The following is a 22,116-nucleotide window of genomic DNA, read 5'->3' on the forward strand; positions in this document are numbered from 1 at the left end:
TTTAACACTGTTTCTATAGGAAAGTAAATTCCACTGGGAAAAGAACAAATCTGGAAGCCCAGTTTGGGGATGTGTAAACTGAGGCTGCCTCTGTGCCAGACCATTTAGGTGGGAAATGAGCGAAATAAAACAAATAGGCCAGGACTTCCTGTGACCATGTCTACCAACTTTTTCTTAGTTCTTGGGATTTTTTTTTGGGGGGGGGTGGGTGTTCTTTTTCTCCTTCTTTTTGGATTGCTGGATAATAGTCACATTTGGACGCTTCCGTTAGATTCCCTACATCTGCCAGAAATTGGCATCATTCCATTGTGCTTGGCTAATTCAGCGGCGTCGCCTCCTGTGGAAATAGCTGCTTCTGGCAAAACTGTTTAGTTTATCATTTAATCAAAACATTTGCATAGTTGTAACTGAGTTAGAAAGCAAAAGTGGGGTTGATCATTTCTGCAAAAAGACGAGTCAAATCAAGGAATGCTTTGAACCATGAAATGAAATTTAATTAAATATTGGAATGACAAACATCTCGCAGGGCACAGACGTCTTCAAACAATGGTTAAATAATGCACAAAAGAAATTACAGTTTTACATGTAGACAACATTTAATGGTGACACAACGAATGTGTCCCCAGATCTTCAGAATGTGTTAGCAATGCGTAGTTTCCTCATCTGGGGGTGAGTTGCTCTGTGAAGATGCCTTAGGTGATGCTTCTGCTTCTCAGACTTTGCGGCCAAATGGCCTTGGAGGAGATTGGAGAATCGAAACCCCGCCCAACACAGAGGTCGCTCTCCCTTCGTGCAGAGGGACAGCACCGATTTTAGGTTCTGCCCCCCAGGTACTGATTATGCTGCCTACTCCCTGCCTACTTTTTTTGTAATGTTTTATTTATTTTTGAGAGAGCACAAGTTGGAGAGAGAGGGACAGAGGATCTGAAGTAGGCTCTGCACTGTCAGCACAGAGCCTGACACGGGGCTCAAACTCATGAACCATGAGATCGTGACCTGAGCCCGAAGTTGGAGGCTCAACCGACCGAGCCACCCAGGCGCCCCACCCTGCCCACTTCTTAAAGGGCGCCCTTTAGAAAAGCCACTGTATATACCCAGTTGGATGGTCCTCTGGTTCTTATCCAATGGATTCTAACTGCTTTCCCCTCATCATCAGAGAAGTCACCATTAGTTTTCTGTATTTCTGCTTCCTTCTCCCCGCCAAAAGGGCTTTTAAACTAAAGTTCAGCCTCTTAAGCCTCCTGTGATTCTTCACCAAAAAATACACCGTTATGAAGGGTTTGCTGCAAATCACCACATGGGATCTGCAAACATAGGAACATAAAATCATTACGAAGTCTCCTTGTGGCTGCTGGGGGTCCTGGGGAGCCGGGGGATGCGCGGGGGGGGCATCCATGTCCCCTCCCCTCCTGCTTGCCCCTGCTGACGAGGCAGAGCCCACCAGGAAGCCACTCGATGTGGTACGTGCCTGTCAGTCTTGGCTCAGAGAGAGACGGCAGAGGGTGATGATGGAGGGGTCTCCGGGGACAAAGGGAGAGTTCCCATCTGTGAAAAGGAATCAAAAAGCAAATGGGAGTTTGGCCAAGTCACAAAAGTGATCCCTGGGGCTTAAAGAGCGTGTGCCCCAGGAGATTTTGCAAACTGCGCAAAAGCCCTCCTCATCCTGGTCTCACTACGTCTTGTCACCGAAACGCCTCTGGATCAAGGTCCTTTCCAAATTATACTTAACGGAAATGCACACTTTCCTAGTGGTCTCATTAAATCACCGTTAGGCAGGTAAGCTTCCCCAAACAGGTGTGCAGAAATACATACATGTTAAAATGCAGAGGGCAAGACAGGGTTGCTGTGATCATCGGGGTGGTGGGGGAGGGGGGGGGAGAAAAAGTAGATGGAAAGGAATCCATTTTTTTTCACGTTTATTTGTTTCTTTCTGAGAGGGAGAGAGCATGCAATCAGGGGAGGTACAGAGAGAGAGGGAGAGAGAGAATCCCAAGCAAGCTCCACACTGTCAGTGCAGAGCCCGACACGGGGCTCAACCTCACGAACCGTGAGATCATGACCTAGGCAGAAATCAAAAGTCAGTCACTCAACCCATCCCGGAGCCATCCAGGAGCCCCTCGTGGTGTACTACTCCATATGGCTCTCTGCATCCATACTCCGTGAAATCAGGGTTGCAGCTCTCGTAATCCACAGGGTGGGTATTTACACCACGGAAATCAGTAGACAACGACACAAATTGTTTTCGATGCACTTGGTTGTTAAGCATTTACTAGCATAGCGCGACCAGCACATTCAGAGGGATGCGGGTTAGCACAGGGGGAAGTTCAGGTGATTTCCTAGCTAGCAATGCTAAAGAAAAGTGTGTAACTCTTCCTTATTGGTTTCTCCTCCCCCGGAAGAATGAAAAGCAGGATCGATTCAATTCAGGAAGGGTTCAAATCAATTCAATTTTTGAAGGTGACAGCCTGTGTGTTCAGTGCCGGAGTAGACACTTAGCATGAATGCTTAAAGTTGTTCATGCAAACAATGCCTCTTTCTAGAATCAGGATTAAGTGATTCACAGAAGATTCTTCTATTTCAATGAATCTATTCATCTATAAAGAAATACTTCATACAAGGCCCAGGAGCCAAGATGATTGTTTTTCTCCAGATTGTGGAATTGCAACATCCTTTCTCCTATTTACCATTCAACGCACTCAGGCCATTCAATGCGCCTGTGTGAGCTCTTCCCAAGATGTAAACAGATTTTTGAAATGTAGATAATTGATGTTTGATGGAGTTCTTCCTTGTCACCAGTTAGAGAACTCAAATATGTTAATCTTGACTCTTCTCAGGGATCTAAAGCCATTGTCTTTCATTAAGCCCTATGCTTATGAGAGCTGCTTGAATCAGTCCCCAAGTCGGTGGCCCTGCTTTCTTCCACCCTCATGTGAGTGGCCGTTGTGCATAGCAGGACACGGGAGGAAAGTCACGATCTCGAGGAAAATCCTTCCCTTTATTTTGACCCCTCATCTCTGCTGAACAGTGCCGTAATTTAGGTTTAATCTTGAAAATGATGGCCACTGTTAATTTTCAACTTATTAGAGAGATTCCGTCTGTATGCACAACTGTGGAAGGGGTTTGGAGACCCCACATTAAAGCTGCTATTGATGTGAAATGGTCCAAATCTCTTGGTGGTGTTTACAAAGTGGGGGAGCTGTCATCAGTGAGCCATTAAAACAGAAACACTAGGTGGATTTGACATTTGAAAATCATGTAATTCACCATATCAACAGATAAGAAAGAAAAATGATATGATCATGCCAATCAATGTAGAAAAAGCACTTGGCAATAGAAAACATGAACAAACTTCTAGCCAGGCAGACCAAGAAAAAAAGATACTGAAGTCATAAATTACCAACATCAGGAACCAAAGAGAGGACATCGTTACAGATTCTACAGTCAGAAAATATACAATAAAGAAGTATCATGGAAAACTTCTACTAATAAATGTGACCATTTCAATTAAATGGAAAAAGTCCCCGAAAGACTACTGAAGCTCACTTTAGAAGAAACAGATAACTGGAATAGTGCTGCATCTAGGAAAGAACCGAAAATTGAATTCGTAGTTAAAATTTCGGGCAAAGCAAATGCCAGCCCCGGATGGCTTCATTAGTGAATTCCACCAAACATTTGAGAAAATAACAATGTTAATTCTACATAAACGCTTCCAGAAAATGGAAGATTAGGGGACATTTTCCAACGCATTTTAGGAGGTCAGCGTTACCCTATAACAAAACCAGACAAAGACGTTATGAGGAAAGAAAAGCAAAGACCAAATTCCCTCATGATCGCAGATGAAAAATGCTCTTAAGAAACGTAACAAAATTAATCTAGAAATCTAAGAAACAGGATAATGCATCGTGACAAAGATAAGGACGTCTGTTGTCACCACTTAAAACCCTCACTGGCTCTTCTGGCCAGTGAACTATGGGAAGAAAAAGAAATTGAACACATACGACTTAGAAAAGGAGCAGTATAGCTGTCTTTATTTAAAAAGAACATGACTGTGTTTGTAGAACGTCTTAAGAAATGTAGAAAAAAAGAGCCTCAGAATAAGTGAGTTTAGTAAGATTAGAGGACACGAGGACAATGTATACACAAATTAATTATCCAGCTTGGTCTCCAGTCCAGACCAGAAGGGATAAGCTCCTTTCTCTCTGCTTCTGCCCACTGAGAACAATCAGGACCTTGTAGATAACAGAAAGGGAAACTAAGAGAACTTTGAAATATGGTAAAAAGAAGTCATGTTGGCTTGGAACCCTGGGACTGGAGGAACAATACAACAGCGGGCTGTTTCCTGACCCCCTTCTTCACGCAACAAAACCAAGTGCCCCGGGCCTGGTGTTCCCCAACCCTCAAGCCATAACACGAGGCAGACCCACTCTTCTTCCGGATAGAGTGGGATTCCCAACCGTAATGCCAGGTGAGTCCAGAAGCACCAGCAAGGGGGATCAATCAGGAGCCCACCCTTAAAAATGGCTAAGGAGCATTCTTGAAACAGAAAGGAAAGGATAAAAGAAGGAATATTGGAAGATCAGGAAGGAAGAAAGAAAACAGAAATAGGAGAAAAAATGGCTACATAAAATAGGCTCCCCTCCTCATGAGTTTTAGAAATTACATTCAATGATCAAAACAAAAATCATCCGATATTCTAAACAATCAAACTTAAGTGCACGGAAGTCAAAAAGGCTTAAATGAAGGGAAAATATCCATACTTCACCCAAAGTGGTAAAATGATGAAACCAGCAGATCGCAATGAGTCGCATATGTATATTTTAATGCCCGGAGGAAACTATACAAGGGAATAAGAAAACTATACCCCAAATACACTCAAATACACTATAAATAAATCAATGTGAAATCCTAAAAAATTTTAAGTAATCTAGACGAAGGCATGAAAAGAAAAAAGAGAAGAAATAAACAGGAAACAAACTATACAATGGCAGAGCTAATCCCTAGTATATAACCATTTTCCTTTAAGGTAAATGGGCTAAACATACCTCAGAAAAGGGCAGGAACTAACTGAGTGAATAAAAAACCCCAAGCCCTCTCTAAACCCGAGACACTCTTCTCAAATTCAACACTGGTAAACTGAAATAAAAGGATGGAACATGATATACCATGGAATCATTTTTTAAAAGCCGTGGATGATTATACAAATACCAAATTAAGTAGATTTCAGGGCACAGAAAATCACTAGAGATGAAGAGGGATATATAAAAGAGGAATATTGCATGATAATTAAAGGACCAATCCACTGGGAAGACCTAGCGATCCTAAATGTACACTCGCCAAACAACATAGCCTCCAAATATATAGTGCAAAAGCAACAGATTTGAAAATCCTAAGTTATGCTAGGAGACTTCAACGTCCCCTTCTCAGACACCGATAGAACTACCCAAGAAAAAATCAGCAAGGATATATGAAGAATAACACTACCAACACGATGTGCCGGCAGATTCAGCGTCAGAGCTGAATGCTTACTGTGTCCTCGCGGGGCAGAAGGGGCAAGGTGGCCATCTGGGGTCTCTTTAAGGACACCACTCCGTTCATGAGGGCTCCACCCTCATGACATAATCACCTCCCCAAAATCTCCCCTCCTTATGCCATCCCATGGTGAGCAAAGATTTCAACATATGAATTTTGGGCATTCATATGTTGGACACAGACATTCAGTCCATTAAAATCCTGCTGACTTCAGAAGGGCAAGGGAACGTTGTTAACAACTCGTATGTTAAAACTGACAACTTACAGGGGTGCCTGGGTGGCTCAGTCAGTTGGGCGTCTGACTTCGGCTCAGGTCATGGTCTCGCGGTCTGTGAGTTTGAGCCCCGTGTCGGGCTCTGGGCTGACAGCTCAGAGCCTGCAACCTGTTTCAGATTCTGTGTCTCCCTCTCTCTCTCTGACCCTCCCCCGTTCATGCTCTGTCTCTCTCTGCCTCAAAAATAGATAAACGTTAACAAAAATTAAAAAAAAAAATCGACAACTTACATGAAATGGACCAATTCCCTGAATAGTGCAAACTACCACAATTCATCCAACATGAAACAGGTAATTTGGTTTTGTAACTGTGAAGGGAATTGAGTTTATAATTTAAAATGTCTTGAAAGAAGGAATCTTCAGGCCCAGCTGGTTTAACTGGAGAATTCTAGTAAACATTGTATAAACCAATTCTACACGTTCTTTTCCAGGAAACACAAGAGGAAGCATTTTCCACCTCATTCTATGAGGCTGATACCAAGTGTAGACAAAGTTCAGAAAAAGAAAAGTCGCAAACCAGTATTCCTCATGGACAGAGATGCAAAGATTCTTGACAAGTATTAGCAGACAGAATTGATCACCATTTAAGAATTACACACCATAACCAAGTGGGATTTATTCTAGATATGCAAGCCTGGTTCGTATTTAAAAAGCAGTCACTGTAATCCACCATGGTGACCTGCTAGAGAAGAGAAATCATATGACCATATCAATTGACGTGGAAAAATCGTTTGACAAAATTTACCTCTGCCCCTCCTCTGCTCACGCTTACACACTCTCTCTCAAAAAAAGATAAATAAAATTTTTAAAATAATGAAAAAGCCAACCCCCCCAAGTTATATACTAAATAATTTCATTTAAATAATACTCTTGAAATAAGATTATGGAGATGGAGAACTGATACTGGTTGTTGGGTGTGAGGGTTGGGGAGGGGAGGTAGTTGTGGTTATAAAAAAGCAACACAGGGGCACCTGGGTGGCTCAGTCAGTTAAGTGTCCGACTTCAGCTCAGGTCATGATCTCGCGGTCCATGAGTTCGAGCCCCGTGTCGCCCTCTGGGCTGATGGCTCGGATCCTGGAGCCTGCTTCTGATTCTGTGTCTCCCTCTCTCTCTGCCCCTCCCCTGTTCATGCTCTGTCTCTCTCTGTCTCAAAAATAAATAAACGTTTAAAAAAAAAAAGAGCAACACAAAAGGGGCGCCTGGTCGGCTCAGTGGGTGGAGCATGTAACTGATGGTCTCGGGATGGTGAGTTCAAGTCCCACGTTGGGGGTAGAGATCACTTAAAAATAAAACCTTTTTAAGAAAAGGGCAACACAAAGGAATCCTTGTGCTGATAAAATTGCTTTGTCCTTTGAGTGCGGTGAGGGTTACACAAACCTACACATCTAATAAAATGGCAAGGACATGCACGTGCACGCACATGTGCACACTCACGCATGTACACACATGCACGTGCATCCACACACAAACAAGCGAGTACAAGTAAAACTGAGGAGATCTCAAATTGGTGAGTTGTATCTCTGTCAATATCCTGGTTGTAGTATCGTAACTACAGTTTTGCAAGATGTCACCATTGAAGAAAACTGGGTGAAGGGTAGAAAGAATCCCTGTTTTATTTCTTACAGCTGCACATATATCTACAATGATCTCTAAACAAAGAACTTAATTTAAAAAACCAACTGTTTTTCATGTTATTACCAATGAATGATGGGAAATTGTGCTAGAATAATAATTATATTTACAGTGACATCAAGATATGAAATAAAAATGAATCTGACAAAAGTGTGCAAGATGTGTGCCCTGAAAGCTACAAAACGTTGCTGAGAAAGATTTTTTAAAAATCTAAATAAGGGCACCTGGGCGGCTCTGTTGGTTGAGCATTTAACTCTTGATTTTGGCTCAGGCCATGATCTCAGGGTCGTGGGATCAAGCCCCATGTCAGGCTCTGTGCTGAGCGTGTAGCCTCCTTAAGATTCTCTCTCTCTCTCTTTCTCTGTCTTCCCAAGTCCATCTCTCTCTAAAATAAAAAAAAAATCTAAATAGAGCAGAGAGATATCATGTCAATTGGTTCGAAGGTTCAACATTATTATGGTGTCACTTTTCCCAAATTGTACAGATTCAATGGAATCCTTACCAAAATCTCCGAAAACTCTTTTGTGGTAATGGTTATCCTGATCCTGAAGTTTGTGTAGAAATGGAAAGGTCTAGAATAGCCAAAACAATTTTGAAAAAGAAGAATTTGGATGACTTCCATTACCTGATTTCAAGACTTACCACAGTAATCAAGACAGTAGGGAACTAGCAAAAAGGACAGACACAGAAATGTGTGGAATAGAAGAGAGAGTCCAGAAATAGACCCATGGGGTCTGCGTTTCTTCAACATTACAAAATGCAATTTAATCGGAAAATAATAACATTTTCAGAAAATGCCGTTATAACAAGTGGATACCCTCCCACACACAAATGAACCTGAACACTTTCATCATGTATAAAAATTAACTCAAAATGGATCATAGACCTAAATTTAATAGTTCAAACTACAAAATGAGAAGAAAATCTTCACGACCTTGGGATCGACAATGGTTTTTAAAGATAGGGTAGCAAAAGAATGATCCATAAAAAGATCATCTAAAGACCATAAAAAGACCAATCTAAAAAAAGTTGGAAAACTGGACCCCAAAATTAAAAACCATTGCTTTTCAAAAGACAGAGTTAAGGTAATGAAAGCACGCCACAGCCTAGGAGTAAATATTTACAACACAGAGCTCTGACGGAGGATTTGTATCCAAAATATAGAAAGACGGTTTCAATTCAAAAATAAAAAGACAAACAAGAGGCATAGGTTATAGTTAAGCATACACTTCTATGACCTGTAAGTTGCACTCTTAGGTATTTTCCCAAGAGACATGCCATCAAAAAAAGATAGGCAAATAGCAAATTAAAAAAATGAAAGTTACTCAATATCATTAGTTATTAGGAACAGTGAATTAAAAATATGAGATACACAACCACCGAAATGGCTAGAAAGACTGGCAATACAAAGTATCGGAGATGGTAGTGGTCAAGTGCAATCCACTCTCAGACGTTGCTGGTGGCAGTGGAGGATGATATAACAACTTTGGAAAAGAGTTTGGCAGTTCCTTGTAAAGTTAGCCACACATATACGACCTAGTAATTGTATTCCTAGGTATTTCCCTCAGATAAATGAAAACATAAGTTCACACAAAGACTTAAATACAAAAGTCCGTGTCAGCTTTATTCATCATAACGCAAAACTAGATGTAACCCAAGTGTCCATCAACCAAGGAATGGTAAACACACTGTGGCATACTCATGCAATGGAAAAGAAGGGGCGTGGTTACACACGACAGCATGCGTGAATCTCAGAATAATTAATTGGTGTGAAAGAAGTCAGACACAAGACAACACCTACTGCATGGGTCCGTTTATACGGAATTCTAGAGAAACATTATAGCAATACAAAGCAGATCAGAGTTTGTGCCAGGGGCCAGAGGATGGGAGAGGAGATTGGCTATAAAGGGGCGTGCTGGTGTGCTACATCGTAATTGTGGGCATGTGTTACACGTTGTGTGCAATTGTCCCAAATCATTAAATAGTACACTTTACATTGATTAATATTACTATATGTAAGCTTTACCTCAGTAAACCTGATATAATTAATGATCTCTAATTAAAGGCATATGAGCTACCAAGGTAGTGAAGAAGGATGGGCAGTCTCAATGAAGGAGGAAATCTAGAATCGACAAGCACCCGTAGGGCCCGAGGTAGCATGGAACTGCCCGAGGAAGACAAGGGGTTGACAGTCCTCCTGCTGCAGACAGACACACACATACACACACACTCACAGTGCAATGTGGTGAGTGCCAGTCAAAGCATGTGGCGTGCATGAGGACCGCACACCCTAATTAGCAGTAGGATTTTTCAATTTTTGTTTTAAATTTTTTGTTAATGTTTATTTATTTTCGAGACAGAGAGAGACAGAGCATGAACGGGGGAGGGTCAGAGAGAGAGGGAGACACAGAATCCGAAGCAGGCTCCAGGCTCTGAGCTGTCAGCACAGAGCCCGACGCGGGGCTCGAACTCATGGACCGTGAGATTGTGAGCTGAGCCGAGGTCAGACACTCAATGGACTGAGCCACCCAGGCGCCCCTCAATTTATATTTTATACCAACCTTGTTGAGTATAATTTCCATTCCATAAAACATTTCTGTAAATTGGATGTGTTTTAGTATATTTGTTCAATTGTGCAACCATCACCACAATCCATTTTTTGAAAACTTCCATTACTCTAAGAATTTTCTTCATTGCTTTTTGCAGACTGCTGTTCCTCCAAACCCCAGCCTTGGGCAACCACCGACCTCCTTTATGCCTCAGTATTTTGCCTTTTTTAGAAATTTCACATAAATGGGATCACATAATATGTCATTTTTGTATCTGGATTTTTTCATTTTAGCATAATGTCTTTGAGATTCACCCATATTGTTGTACGTTTCAGTGGTTGGTTCATTTTTTTTTTTTTTTGGATGGTATCCCATTGAATACCACATTATCCCCTGACCAGTTAATGGGCATTTAGATTTTTCCAGGTTGGGGCTATTTGAATAATGCTGCTCTGAAATGCTGGTCCAAATCTCTGTGTGGACATATGCTTTCATTTCTCTTGTGTCCAGATCCAGGGGAGCGATGGCCGAGTGCACGGGGGAGTGTGTCCAACCTTTAAAGAAGCTGACAACATGGTTTGCAAAGTGGCTGCACCATGTCACATTCCCACCATCGCCCTCTGAGGGTTCCAGTCTCTCCACGTTGACGTAGTGGAAATTCTTCAATCCTGACCATCCTGGTAGGTAGCTGGGGAAATCTTGCTGTAGGGTTAACGTGCACGTCTGTAGTGATTAGTGATGTGACGCATTTTCCACGTGCTTACTGGCACGTATTATCTTTGGCGAAGCATCTACTCAACTCCTGTGCCCATGCTTTCATTGGGTTGTTTTTTCTCTTATGTCTGGCTCTAAGACTTCTTTATAAATTCTGAATACAAGTCCTTTATCAATGCATGAGTCACACCTATTTTCTTCCCGTCCCTGGCTTGTCTTTTCATTTTCTTCACAGAGTGTCTTGAAGAGGAAACTTCAATTGGAATTCCAATTACATTTTTTTCCTGTTTTGAATCCTGCTACCAGCTTTTTGCCTAGTCTGAGATCATGAAGACTTTTTTTGTGCTTTTCTCTGTCGATGTTATAGTTTTAGCTCTTTATATTCAGCCAATTGTGTGTGGTATGAAGTAAAGGCCCAGCTTAAATCTTTTGCATATGGACATTTAGTTATTTTAGCACAATTTGTAGAAAAGACCATCCTTTCCCTCACCGAATTCCCATGGTACTTGTGTTGAAAGTCAATAGACCACGTATTGTGTGGATCTGTTTCTGGACACTCTATCTCGTTCCACTGATCTATGATATGTCTGCTCTGGTTCCAATACCACACTATCTTGATTACTGTAGCTTTAAGTAAGTTTTGAAATCAGGTAATGTAAGTCCTCCCACTTTGTGTTCTTTTTTATTAATTGGTTAATTCATTTGAGAGAGAGACAGAGGGAGGGAGAGGGGCAGAGGGAGAGAGAAAGAGAATCTATGCGCAGCACAGAGCCTGATTCTGGGCTCGATCCTGGGATCCTGGGATCAAGAGTTGAGTGCTCAACTGACTGAGCCACTCAGGCGCCCACAAAGAACTTTGTTCTTTTTTAATATTATTGTATTTATTCAGGATTCTTTGCATATTCGTGTACACTTTAGAACGAGAATGCCAATTTCTATGGAAAAAAATAAGCCTGCTGGTACTTTGGTAGAGATTGCATTGAATCAATAGATCGATTCAAGAAGAACAGAACTCTTACTGCGAATCTTTCAACCGATGAACTTGACATAAGACTTTATTTTCTCTCAGCAAAGTTCTGTCGTTTTCAGTGCGCTTGTCTTGTGCTTCGTTTGCTGAGTGTCTTCTTCAATATTTTATTGTACAGAAGTGCAACTGATTTTGTGTATTGATTTTATATCCTGAAACCTTGGTAAACTTACTAATTCTAGATCTAGTGACATTTCCTAGGGCTTCTACCTAAACTTTAATGTTTTCTGTCAATAACGATAATTTGACACCTTTCCACCCAATATGTATACTGTTAATATTTCCCCCACTTTATTGCCATGGTTACATGTTGAGCTCATTCACAATTTAATCTTACAGTCTCGTGTCAGCTGTAGGATTTTTATAGACACCCTCTGTGAGGTGCCGACAATTTCTTGTGTGTCCGAGTTAGTTGAGAATTTTTACCACGGAAGAGTATTTGATTTCGTTAAATGCTTTGTGTCCACTGGAATGATCGTATGTATTCACCCTTTATCTGTTAGTATGGTAGTTTGCATTAATTGATTTTCAGATGCTAACCCAACCTGTATCCTTACAAGGTTATACACCACTTGGCCAATCAAATTTCCTTACTTGATATGGGTCCGTTTAGATCATCTCTTTCTTCTCGAATCAGTGTTGACTATGTCTTTGTAGTAATGTGTCCATTTCATTCTGGTTTGGGGGTTTGTTTACACACAATTGCTTATAGTATCAATCCAGAATCTGTTAAATGTCTTTAGAGTCGGGGGTGACATTACTTTTACAAATCTTGATTTGGGAATTGGTATCTTCTCTCTTGTTTTCTTACTCAGTCTACCTAAGGGCTTATTATTTTGTTGATCTTTTCAAGAAAACATTTGTTTTATTGATTTTCTGTATTGATCTTTTATTGTTTTCACTGATACCGGAGTTAATCTACATGATTGCCAATTTCCATATGCTGTGCTTCCATTTTCATTCAGTTCGAGATATTTTTAATTTGGTTTGTGACTTCTCCTTTGATCCGTGAATCATTTAAAAGATATAGTATAACTTCCAAAGATTAAACCCTTTTCCGCATTCATTTTTCTGGCTGATTGCCAATTTAATTCTATTTTGGTCATAAAACATCCTTTATGTGATTCTGAGTCTTTAAAATTTAGTGATAGTTGTGTGGTAAGCTACTGGTCCCCCTAAAGATACCCAGGTCCTAATCTGTGGAATCTATAAATGGAAACAGAGTCTCGGTGCATGTGATTAAATTAAGCATCTGAGGGTATCCTGGACAACGCAGTCACACGAGTCCTCGTGAAATGAGGACACGGAAGAAGAGGTGATGTGAATGGACACAGACACCCAAGCGAGGCAGCCCCCAGCTGAGGCATCCGGTGGCCACGGGAAAATGGAAGTCGTGCGGACAGATTCTTCCCTAGAGCCTCTGGAGGAAGCATGGCCTCCAGACATACTGACTTCAGACCTCGGGCCCCCAGAACAGAATAAACCTCTGGTGTTTTAGGCTCTGGCATTCGTGGCAACCTCTTACAACAGCCACAGGAAACCAACACAACTTGCTTTTTGACCTGGCAGGGGGACCCTCCCACAGGATGTTCCCGTGGTCTTGAGAGGAATGTGTATCCTGCTGCTTTGAGGGGAGGGGTGTTTCACAGACGTCCATTAGGTCAGTTGGTTGATAGTGTCGTTCAAGCTTTCTGTGTCCTTCCTGATTTAAAATTTTTTGTTGACATTTATCAATTTTTGAGAGACAGAGGGAGACAGCATGTGAGCAGGGGAGGGGCAGAGAGAGAGAGAGAGAGAGAGACAGACAGACAGACAGACAGACACAGAATCCGAAGCAGGCTCCACGCTCCGAGCTGTCAGCGCAGAGCCCCATGAAGGGCTCGAACTCGTGAACTGTGAGATTACGACCTGAGCCGAAGTCGGAGCTAAACTGACTGAGCCACCCAGGCGCCCCTTTGTCTTTCCTGATTTTATTGGAATCTTCAACTCTAATTGTTGAATTGGCTATTTTCTCCTCTCGATTCTATCAATTCCTGTGTCTTGCATTTTGGGACCCTACTGTTAGATGCATTATTCTTAATAATTGTTATATCTTTCTGATGTTTTTACTTCTTACTTTTTTTTTTTTTTGGTTTTCTAGTATTTCTTATTTCAAAATCTATTTTGTCTGATTTTGGGGTAACCACCTCAGTCCTCCTCGGCCACTGTCTGCACGCACATATGGGATCATTTAAAAATTTTTTTTAAATGTTTTATTATTTATTTTTGAGAGAGAGACAGAGAGAGACAGAACGCAAGTGGGGGTGGGGGACGGGGGACAGAGAGAGAGGGAGACACAGAATCCGAAGCAGGCTCCGGGCTCCAAGCTGTCGGCACAGAGCCTGACTCGGGGCTGGAAGTCACGAACCGTGAGATCATGACCCAAACCGACGTTGGATGCTTAACCGACTGAGACACCCAGGAGCCCTAGGATCATTTTTTTATTATCCATTTATTTATTTCTACGAACCTAGAACATGTCTCTCACAGCTTTGAGCTGGACGTTGCTGACCTGCCTGACGCACTCTGCTGAACACGCTCTGGCAGAGAAACAGGTCTCAGGCCCCGCTGTTTCTCAGACGCTTCCCCGATCTCCACGCTTTCCTGCCTCGATTCCCCATGCCCCGTGTCCTTCCTGCTTCTTTGTCCAGAGCAACACTGCTGTCTCATCCTGGGAGGTAGCGGTAGGAGGGTGTGGAGGGTGAGGAAGAGCATCCCGGGGTCTAAATGCTCCCCACGCAGACGCTAACCATCCGATCTGTGGACCCAGCCCGGCCCCGCATGCGGTACATCAGACCCCTGAGCCGTTCAGACTCTGCCCAGAAAGTGATTTTCTGCCTATTGGCATTGTCCTGTCCAGGCACCGTAGGTTGAAAATGGGTTTCCCTTTCTAAATCAGTTACCAAACTATTCTCTGTGTTCTTAGCTCGCAAAAAATCTGTCGAGACCCCTTGTTTTTCCATCACCTTCTGCACACGGCTTCCACCGCCGGCTCAAAATGGCTGCTGGAGCTCTAGCCGCCACATCTGTGCCACATTCAGCAAGGAGGAGAAGGACACGGGGGAGGGCCCACGCTCTTTATAGAGACGTCTCTGGAGGCCCCACCTGACACGCTGCTCTGCTCTTACTGCCCGGGGCCTGGCCACACGGCCGCACTGAACGCGGTGAGAAGAGGGGTCTTTATTCAAGACAACTCATGGTTTTCAACCGGAAGCTGGGAGTCTACTGCCAGAGAAACAGTGGACAGGGACTGGAGGACTTCTCTCTGTCTGTCACACTCCGGATGACAGCAGTTTTGAAAAACTAACTCAGCACCTAAGGAGCATGGCTCTTCATTGGAGTCTGCACACGGGGGCCAACAGAGGCGAGTGGCACCTACAGAGTACACGTTTTTGGTGCTTAGTGAATTTTTGTCAAAAGGATGAACGAATTTGAATGAACCGCCGACCTGAGGAGAAGGCCGGTTTCCTGTGTTTACTATAACCCGGGACAAGTGATCACACCCGTTATTTTCCTGTATCGAGTTCATCAACAAATAGAAAATATCACCCTGCCTCTGACATTCCATCTTCCGTCTTCTGTCTTGCTGCCATATTGTATTTGACCCCCTAGTCAGTGCCAAGTGCAAAGACTGGAGAGACCAGAGAAATAGCTAGAAGTATTTGTTTGACTCACACACACCCACGAAGCATCCCCCAGTGCAGAACCAGTGATAAAATAAGCACTAGCCGACCAGCCGTTGTCCTTGACCTTGAACCAGAAGCCATGGTTCTCATGTCTGGCATTTTTCAAAGAGGGCGAAGCAGCTCTGTTTAAAACAGCTGCCTGCCGTGGGATAAATAATCATTTTTATTACAGGGACTTAGCGGTGAGCCTGAGAGCAAAGTTCTTCATGAGCAGAGCGCGGGGAGAATGCGGGAACGTTCCGTCCACCACAGCGCACACGATACCGCTGAGAGACAACGGTGGTTCTCGAGTTACCGTAAAGATGTGAGAGCTTAGTAAGTTACCTCCAGTGTTCCTAAAATCCTTCTCTTTGAATTAAATTTTTGAGAGAGAGAGAGAGAGAGGAGAGAATCTTAAGCCCACCCCACTCAGCGTGGAGCCCGAGACGGAGCTCAGTCCCATGATCCTGAGGTCATGATCTGAGCAGAAATCAAGAGTCAGATGCTCAACCGACTGAACCACCCAGGCGCCCCGTCCTTCCCTTTGAAGAGAAGAAGAGGAGAGGAGAGGAGGGACTGGACGGGGAAGGTAGTTTGTTTAACCCACAGAGACATGTTCGTGTGTGCCCGTGCAACTTTTCTTTACGCTTGCCATAAAGATCAAAACAAAGACCCTTTATTCGTTCTGAAAATGCCTGTTACACAGGAGTACTGTTAGGAACTCACGATCTGGTGGTGGTAAGAGAGGCAGTTAGCAAGTAAGCAGTAAGTAGCAAGTAAATGCCGCTGGAGGGGTGAGCGGGGTGGCTACGGGGAAGGCGGGGCCTCTCTGGGGAAAGCACCTTTCATCAGGGACCTGATGCTTGATCACAAGCTGGTCACGCAGAGTGAATGTGAAGGGGTAGAGAGGGGGCAGGGTGAGCTCCAGGCCGACGGGTGCGCACGGCAGAGGCTGCTGGGACCGGGGTGAAGCCGGCGGGGCAGGTGGCAGAGCTGGGACCTCTGTCCCGGTCTGAGACCAGAGAGGGCAGAGAGGGGGCTGGGGCCACCTCCAGGACAGACTTGCTGGCCCCGGGAAGGAGCCTGGGCTGCACGCCAGGTGGTGGCAGTGACGGGTGGGGAGGGCGAATGTTTACTCCGCCGACACTGCCCACGGCTCCTGGAGGTGTAAAGAGCTTTGCGAGCGAGGCAGGGCTGCTGCGGTAGTTGAGGCCAGAGATGACGGTGGCTTTGATGAGTAGCTGCAAGATAGAAAGGTGTGGAAAGAAAATACATCCTGGCGGGGGGCCAGGAGCATTTGGCCGTAGCGACGAAAGTGTTTGCGGTAGAACCGTCATTTAAGGCTGGATTTGTTCTCCTGTTTGTTCCCCGAAAGCCGCTTTGGGAAACTGCCCTGTGGAAGGAAGGGGAGAGATGACGCGGGCCATAGTGTCCAAGGTAGGGGGGGATTGGCTTCAGCATTCAGAGCCATATCCCTTACCTAACAGATGAGACAAAATGATCACTTTAGGAAGTATGACTTCTCGTGACTCGGTAACACGTTACAGAAAATGACTGTAACTCAGAAGTACCGACTCCAGACCCAGGAGCCCAGTGTTGGTTAATAAATGCGAGTGCGTGAGTGACCTTCAGGGCCTTCCAGAACATGAGGTCTCTGGCGGGCATCTCCCCTCTTGACCTCGCGACATTTGCAGATGCCGGACAAGGGAGGTGGGAGGCGGGTGGATCCATGCGGTGTGCAGAAACTTCTGTCCCTCGAGTGGCAAAAACAGAGCGTGCACAACGGATCCTGAAAACATGAGAACGGTCACAAACATTTACTGAACACCGACTATTCGTTTACCCAAATCGCCTGCTTGGACTAGCGGACATAAACATAGGCAGCTAATGGTGTCACGAAGGGCAAAGGACAAGTCTTGAAGCGAGAGGACTGCGTTGTCAGCAGCACATGAAAATTAGACCATTTATATATTAGTCGCACCTGCTTTGCACACCGAACAAGATTGACAACTGCTCTAGACTGAATATTTGTGTCCCTCCTAAATTCACATGCTGAAACCTAACCTCCAAGGTGAAGGTATTAAAAGAGGGGGCCCTGAGAGGTGGTCACAGGGGATAATGGCCCTCGAAAAAGGCACCCCAGAGACCCCCCTCGCCCCTTCTGCCACGGAAGGACTCCGAGAGGAGAAAGCAGAGAGCTGTCCGTGAGCCCAGAAGCCAGGTCTCCCCACACACCGAATCTGCCGGCACCTTGATCTTGGACTTCCCAGCCCCCAGAACAGAAAGACGTAAATGTCTGTTGTTTATAAGCTACCCAGTCTGTGTTATTCTGCTAGAACTGCCTGAATAGACGTCATTCAAGAGCAGAGAAAAGGCTAATTGTGTGGTTCAAACCGAATGCCAAGGCTGTAGGGATCTTGGTCACCTCCAAGGAGGAGGAAGGTGTGGAAAGGGACACTGGGTTGGGGGACATGTGGCGTGACATGTGGCTAACTCTAAAAGGAAGTGGATGATGGGGTTTTTTTTCCAAAGAAAGGAAAAGTGTTACTAAACAGAAATGTATGAAAATAAATACTAAGGAGACTGCTTAGTCTATGTCACCCTTAGAACCAGAAACTTCACCTGGATCCTGCCCCTTTAAATTCCAATCTCCCCACAGAAGATAGAATTCCAGACTCTTCCGTTATTCCAGCAGGTGTCTGTCTGGCATGGATTACGGGGCGTGTGTCCTGAGGACTGGCTGCACCCAGTAAGAAAACTGTTATGGGCTGAGATGTGTCCCCCCAGATTCATATGTTGGAGTCCTGACCTCAGAATGTGGTTGTATTTGGAGAGAGCTCTTGGGGTGTTTTTTTTTCAGCTTTATTGAGATATAATTGACATAGGACATTGTGAAAATTTAAGATATACAACATGCAAATTGAATACATTTATGTATCGCAGTACGATTACCCTCACAGCGCTAACCTTCATCACATCGCGTAATTACTGTTCCTTTTTTGTGCTGAGAACGTTTAAGGTCTACTCTCTTAGCAACTTGGAAGCATAGAATGCAGTATTGTTAGCTGGAATCACAATGCTGTGCATCCGATCCTCAGAAGGTGTTTGTTCACCTTCCAAGTGGGAGCTGGTGCCCTTTTACCCGTCTCCCCACTTCCCCTCACCCCCAGCTCCTGGTAACCATCATTCTGCCCTCCATTTCTACGAGTTTGGCTTTTTTAGATCCTGTGCATGGGACGTGACATGCAGTATTCGTCATCCTCCGTCTGATGTATTTCGCGTAGCGTTATGCCCACAGAGGTCCGCTCCCGGGTGCCCGCAGCATTTTTGCACCATAACCCAGCTATGGAAACGTCCCAGGTGCCTGTCAGCGGGCAAATGCATAAAGCAGATGTGGTATAAATATACAATGGTGTGTTATTCATCCACAAAGTGAAGGAAATCCTGCCGCTTGGGACATCACAAAGATAAGGTCCTTACAGAGGTAACTGAGTTAAGCTGAGGTCATAAGACCCTAACCCGGCATGACTGCTGTGGCTCTTAGAAGAGGAAATTTGAGGGAGAGGGAGGCGATGTGAAGACACAGCGATTAGTTGCTGACAAACAAATCGTCATGTTTCGGGAGTGTTTAGAAATATTGTAGTCCCGGAAAGTGATTCTTGGGGGGAAATATTCTGCCTTTGAAAATGTGAGGGCTCTGCACCCCTTAATAGGGCACTTCGGTGTCTCGACGGTAAAGGGCGTGAGAGCCTAGCTCCCCGGGGACAGCGTGGCCCGAGGACAGACCCTTTCACCAATGTTGTCAGGGTTCACCGGGCCCCCAGGAATAATGACGTGAAACACGCACGCTTGTATTATTGTGCTTATTCTCTTAGAGAAAAGACAGCGAGGGCTACTCCCGACTGCCACACGGAATGGGGCTCTGTGCCTTTCTGGGGGTGGAGGGGGGCTGGGGAAGTCCCAGCTGGGGTGCAGCAGATTCACGAGCTGTCCCCCTGGCAATCTGCCCCCAGCGGGAGGACACCGTGTCTGGGCAGGCCGGGACAGGGTTCCACACAGCACAGCAGCCACGTGAGGGATGCACCCGGCCGTCCCTGGCAGCGTGGCTGGAAAAATCCACCGCCGTCCTCCCCCCCCCCCCCACTTGCCGCTCAGGCTCCAGGTCTTGGGGGCAAGTTCCAACACTTGCTTCCCATTGAGGACACGTCTGATCCCCGCATTTGCCCAAAATCGCCCACTGGGTAATTAATGGTGCGCACAAGGATCATTTATGAGCTCGTTGTTCACAGCAATGCCTGATTGGCAAGAGACGCTGGTCCAAGGAGCCGGGTAGGGCTCTCTGTGGCCCAGAACTCGACTTCAGAGGCGAGGCTGATTCAGACTTGCATTCTGGGAGGTTTCTTTTCATACACAAGGTTTCTGCTACAAAAGGGACGGGAGGGACTGGACTCCCATGAGCTGGAGAATTCTTTGGAGTCGTAAGTCTGACACTATGTTTCCTTCTGACTTTCATCCCTGCAGATAAAGGAAGCCGGATAGGCTTCGCTCAGCAAGCAAGCCGGTGGGGGAGACAGAGAAGGTGACATCGGAGTCCTAATCTTCCTGCCCAACGCCTGGGCCATCTGAATAAGAGATGCTGGGAAATCAGGAAACCTGACTTTAAGTCCTGGCTCTGGTTAAGCACTGAATTACCGTCCATCAGCACTGTGGTCCATCAGCGGGGTCCAGGATCGCTGCTGATGGCTGGACGCTCGCCTCCTCCCTGCCCTTCTCCGTGACGCGCACACCCCCCTCAAAATGACATGCCGTGGTGCGCACGTGCAGCAAACAAATGTGACTGTCTTTCTTGCCTGGTTGATCCCATAATCAGTGGTCACGGGGAACTTGGGCTCCCCAGCAAGCCCACCAGTCACGGTTGGCTCCGTCTGACCTGCTCCTCGGGGCTTGGCCCGGCTCTTTCTGGAGCTCGCTCCGTCTGCCCAGGGTGCGTGGCTGCGAGCTCCCAGGCCACGTGGCATGGTTGCTGGTCCAGGGATCACCTGCTCACCCCGCGGTTTCTCCCTGATCTCTGGCTCTGCTGCAGCCGCGGCACAAATGACGCTCAGGGTCCCTCCTGGGGGTCCCCACCTCGGCCCCCTGGGGGTGCAGAACCCTCAGGTCTGTGTGCCGGCCCAGCCGCGCCTCAGCCCCCTGCTCTGAGGTCCCTGTGTGCCTCCACCCGGGATCTTCGGCCAAGCCCTGTCCCCTGATTCCACAGAAGGGGCGCCTGGCCGAGCACCCACGTGAAGCTCACTTTCTGCCACGTGGACTGGCTGTGGCTGGCTGCCCCTCGGAGGTGGAGGGAATACCTCTGGGAGGAAGGTTCCTGCAAAGTCCCACGTCAAAGCAGGGACAAGTCTGCTCTCTGCCTCCTTCTCCCCTTCACTCCATGTTGGGCCTGTATCTTCCTCACCTTGGCCTTGGCCTTCCCTTCAAACCCCTCTCACTCTCCTCCACCTCCCCTGCCCACCCCCAGCCAGGAGAGCCCTCCTCTCCCGCCCACTAGTGAGGGACGGCCCTGTGCCGAGCAATACTGCCTTTCTCTTTCCTCTCCATGCAGAAATGTCTACACGTCCCCAGATAACGGAAGGCCCCGGCTGAAGAGGGACAAGGTCACAGCAAAGCAGGCCAGAAGCACAAGTGTATTAACTTGCCTTCAAAACTGTGTTCTCCTATAATTTAGAAAAGGATCGCGTTCTTCAGAGGGTTCAAAAAGCCTGGCACAGAGAAGATCTATAAGTTTTGCAGGTGAAATGAACCCGCATTTCATGAATTTACACATGTGGAGAGGATACGAACCCAGGTCACAGGACACTGCCTGTGGTCTCTAAATACTTGTGTTCTTTGAGAAAGAACACATTCCGTGAAAATATTGTTTACCACCGTTGGCACTTTATGTTATGTTTCATTGCCAAATTACTTCTCACAACAGTTGTAATTATCCATATACCAAAGGGAAGAGGAGCTAGTTTTTTTTTTTTAATTTTTTTTAACGTTTATTTATTTTTGAGAGAGAGAGAAAGTTTTCTCTCTGAGGGGGAGGGGCAGAGAGAGAGGGAGACACAGAATCCCAAGCAGGCTCCAGGCTCCGAGCCGTCAGCACAGAGCCTGATGGGGGGTTCAAACTCACGAACTGTGAGATCGTGACCAGAGCCGAAGTCGGACCCTTAACTGACTGAGCCACCCAGGCGACCCCCTTTTATTTAATTTTTTTTTAAGGAGGGAGTTAGTTTTAATGGTTGGGAAAGGACAACATTGGCGTTGACCGTACTGGTTGTAACAGGGCTGGTGGCTCCAGAATCCCGACACCCTGACAAGATGGTCGGCTCCCTCGATCCCCGACTGCCCGACATGCCCCACGGGGCCACGGGTCACCCACCCGGCCTTCTTTGCAAGACTGCTTATCAGCAAGGGGGGCAGTCTCTCCACATCTTCCTTCCTTCCTCGCTTCCACCTCGGTGTCTTGGGTCAGTCAGAGATAACATCTATTCAAGATCGATACATAGGAAATACTATCATTAGCTCTGTGAATCTCATGGGGCAGGAAATTTCATCCTGTCTCATGGAAACTGTGAGATACCGTTTATTGCTTTAAGCTGCTAAATTTGTAGTAATTTTCCTTTTTGTTGCAATAGAAAACCAATACGCT

At 45.5% G+C, this 22,116-nt stretch overlaps 1 long non-coding RNA gene across 1 annotated transcript; it reads left to right on the plus strand.

The window, feature by feature from the left end:
• The first annotated feature begins 18,219 nt into the window (after positions 1–18,219).
• On the plus strand, positions 18,220–21,495 carry LOC123381684. Its single transcript, XR_006588990.1, has 3 exons — positions 18,220–18,912; positions 19,950–20,412; positions 21,028–21,495. It is a non-coding gene; the product is annotated as an uncharacterized LOC123381684 (long non-coding RNA).
• Positions 21,496–22,116: the final 621 nt, after the last annotated feature.

The sequence above is a fragment of the Felis catus genome, chromosome D4 (assembly GCF_018350175.1).
Source record: "Felis catus isolate Fca126 chromosome D4, F.catus_Fca126_mat1.0, whole genome shotgun sequence".
Lineage (NCBI taxonomy): Eukaryota > Metazoa > Chordata > Mammalia > Carnivora > Felidae > Felis > Felis catus.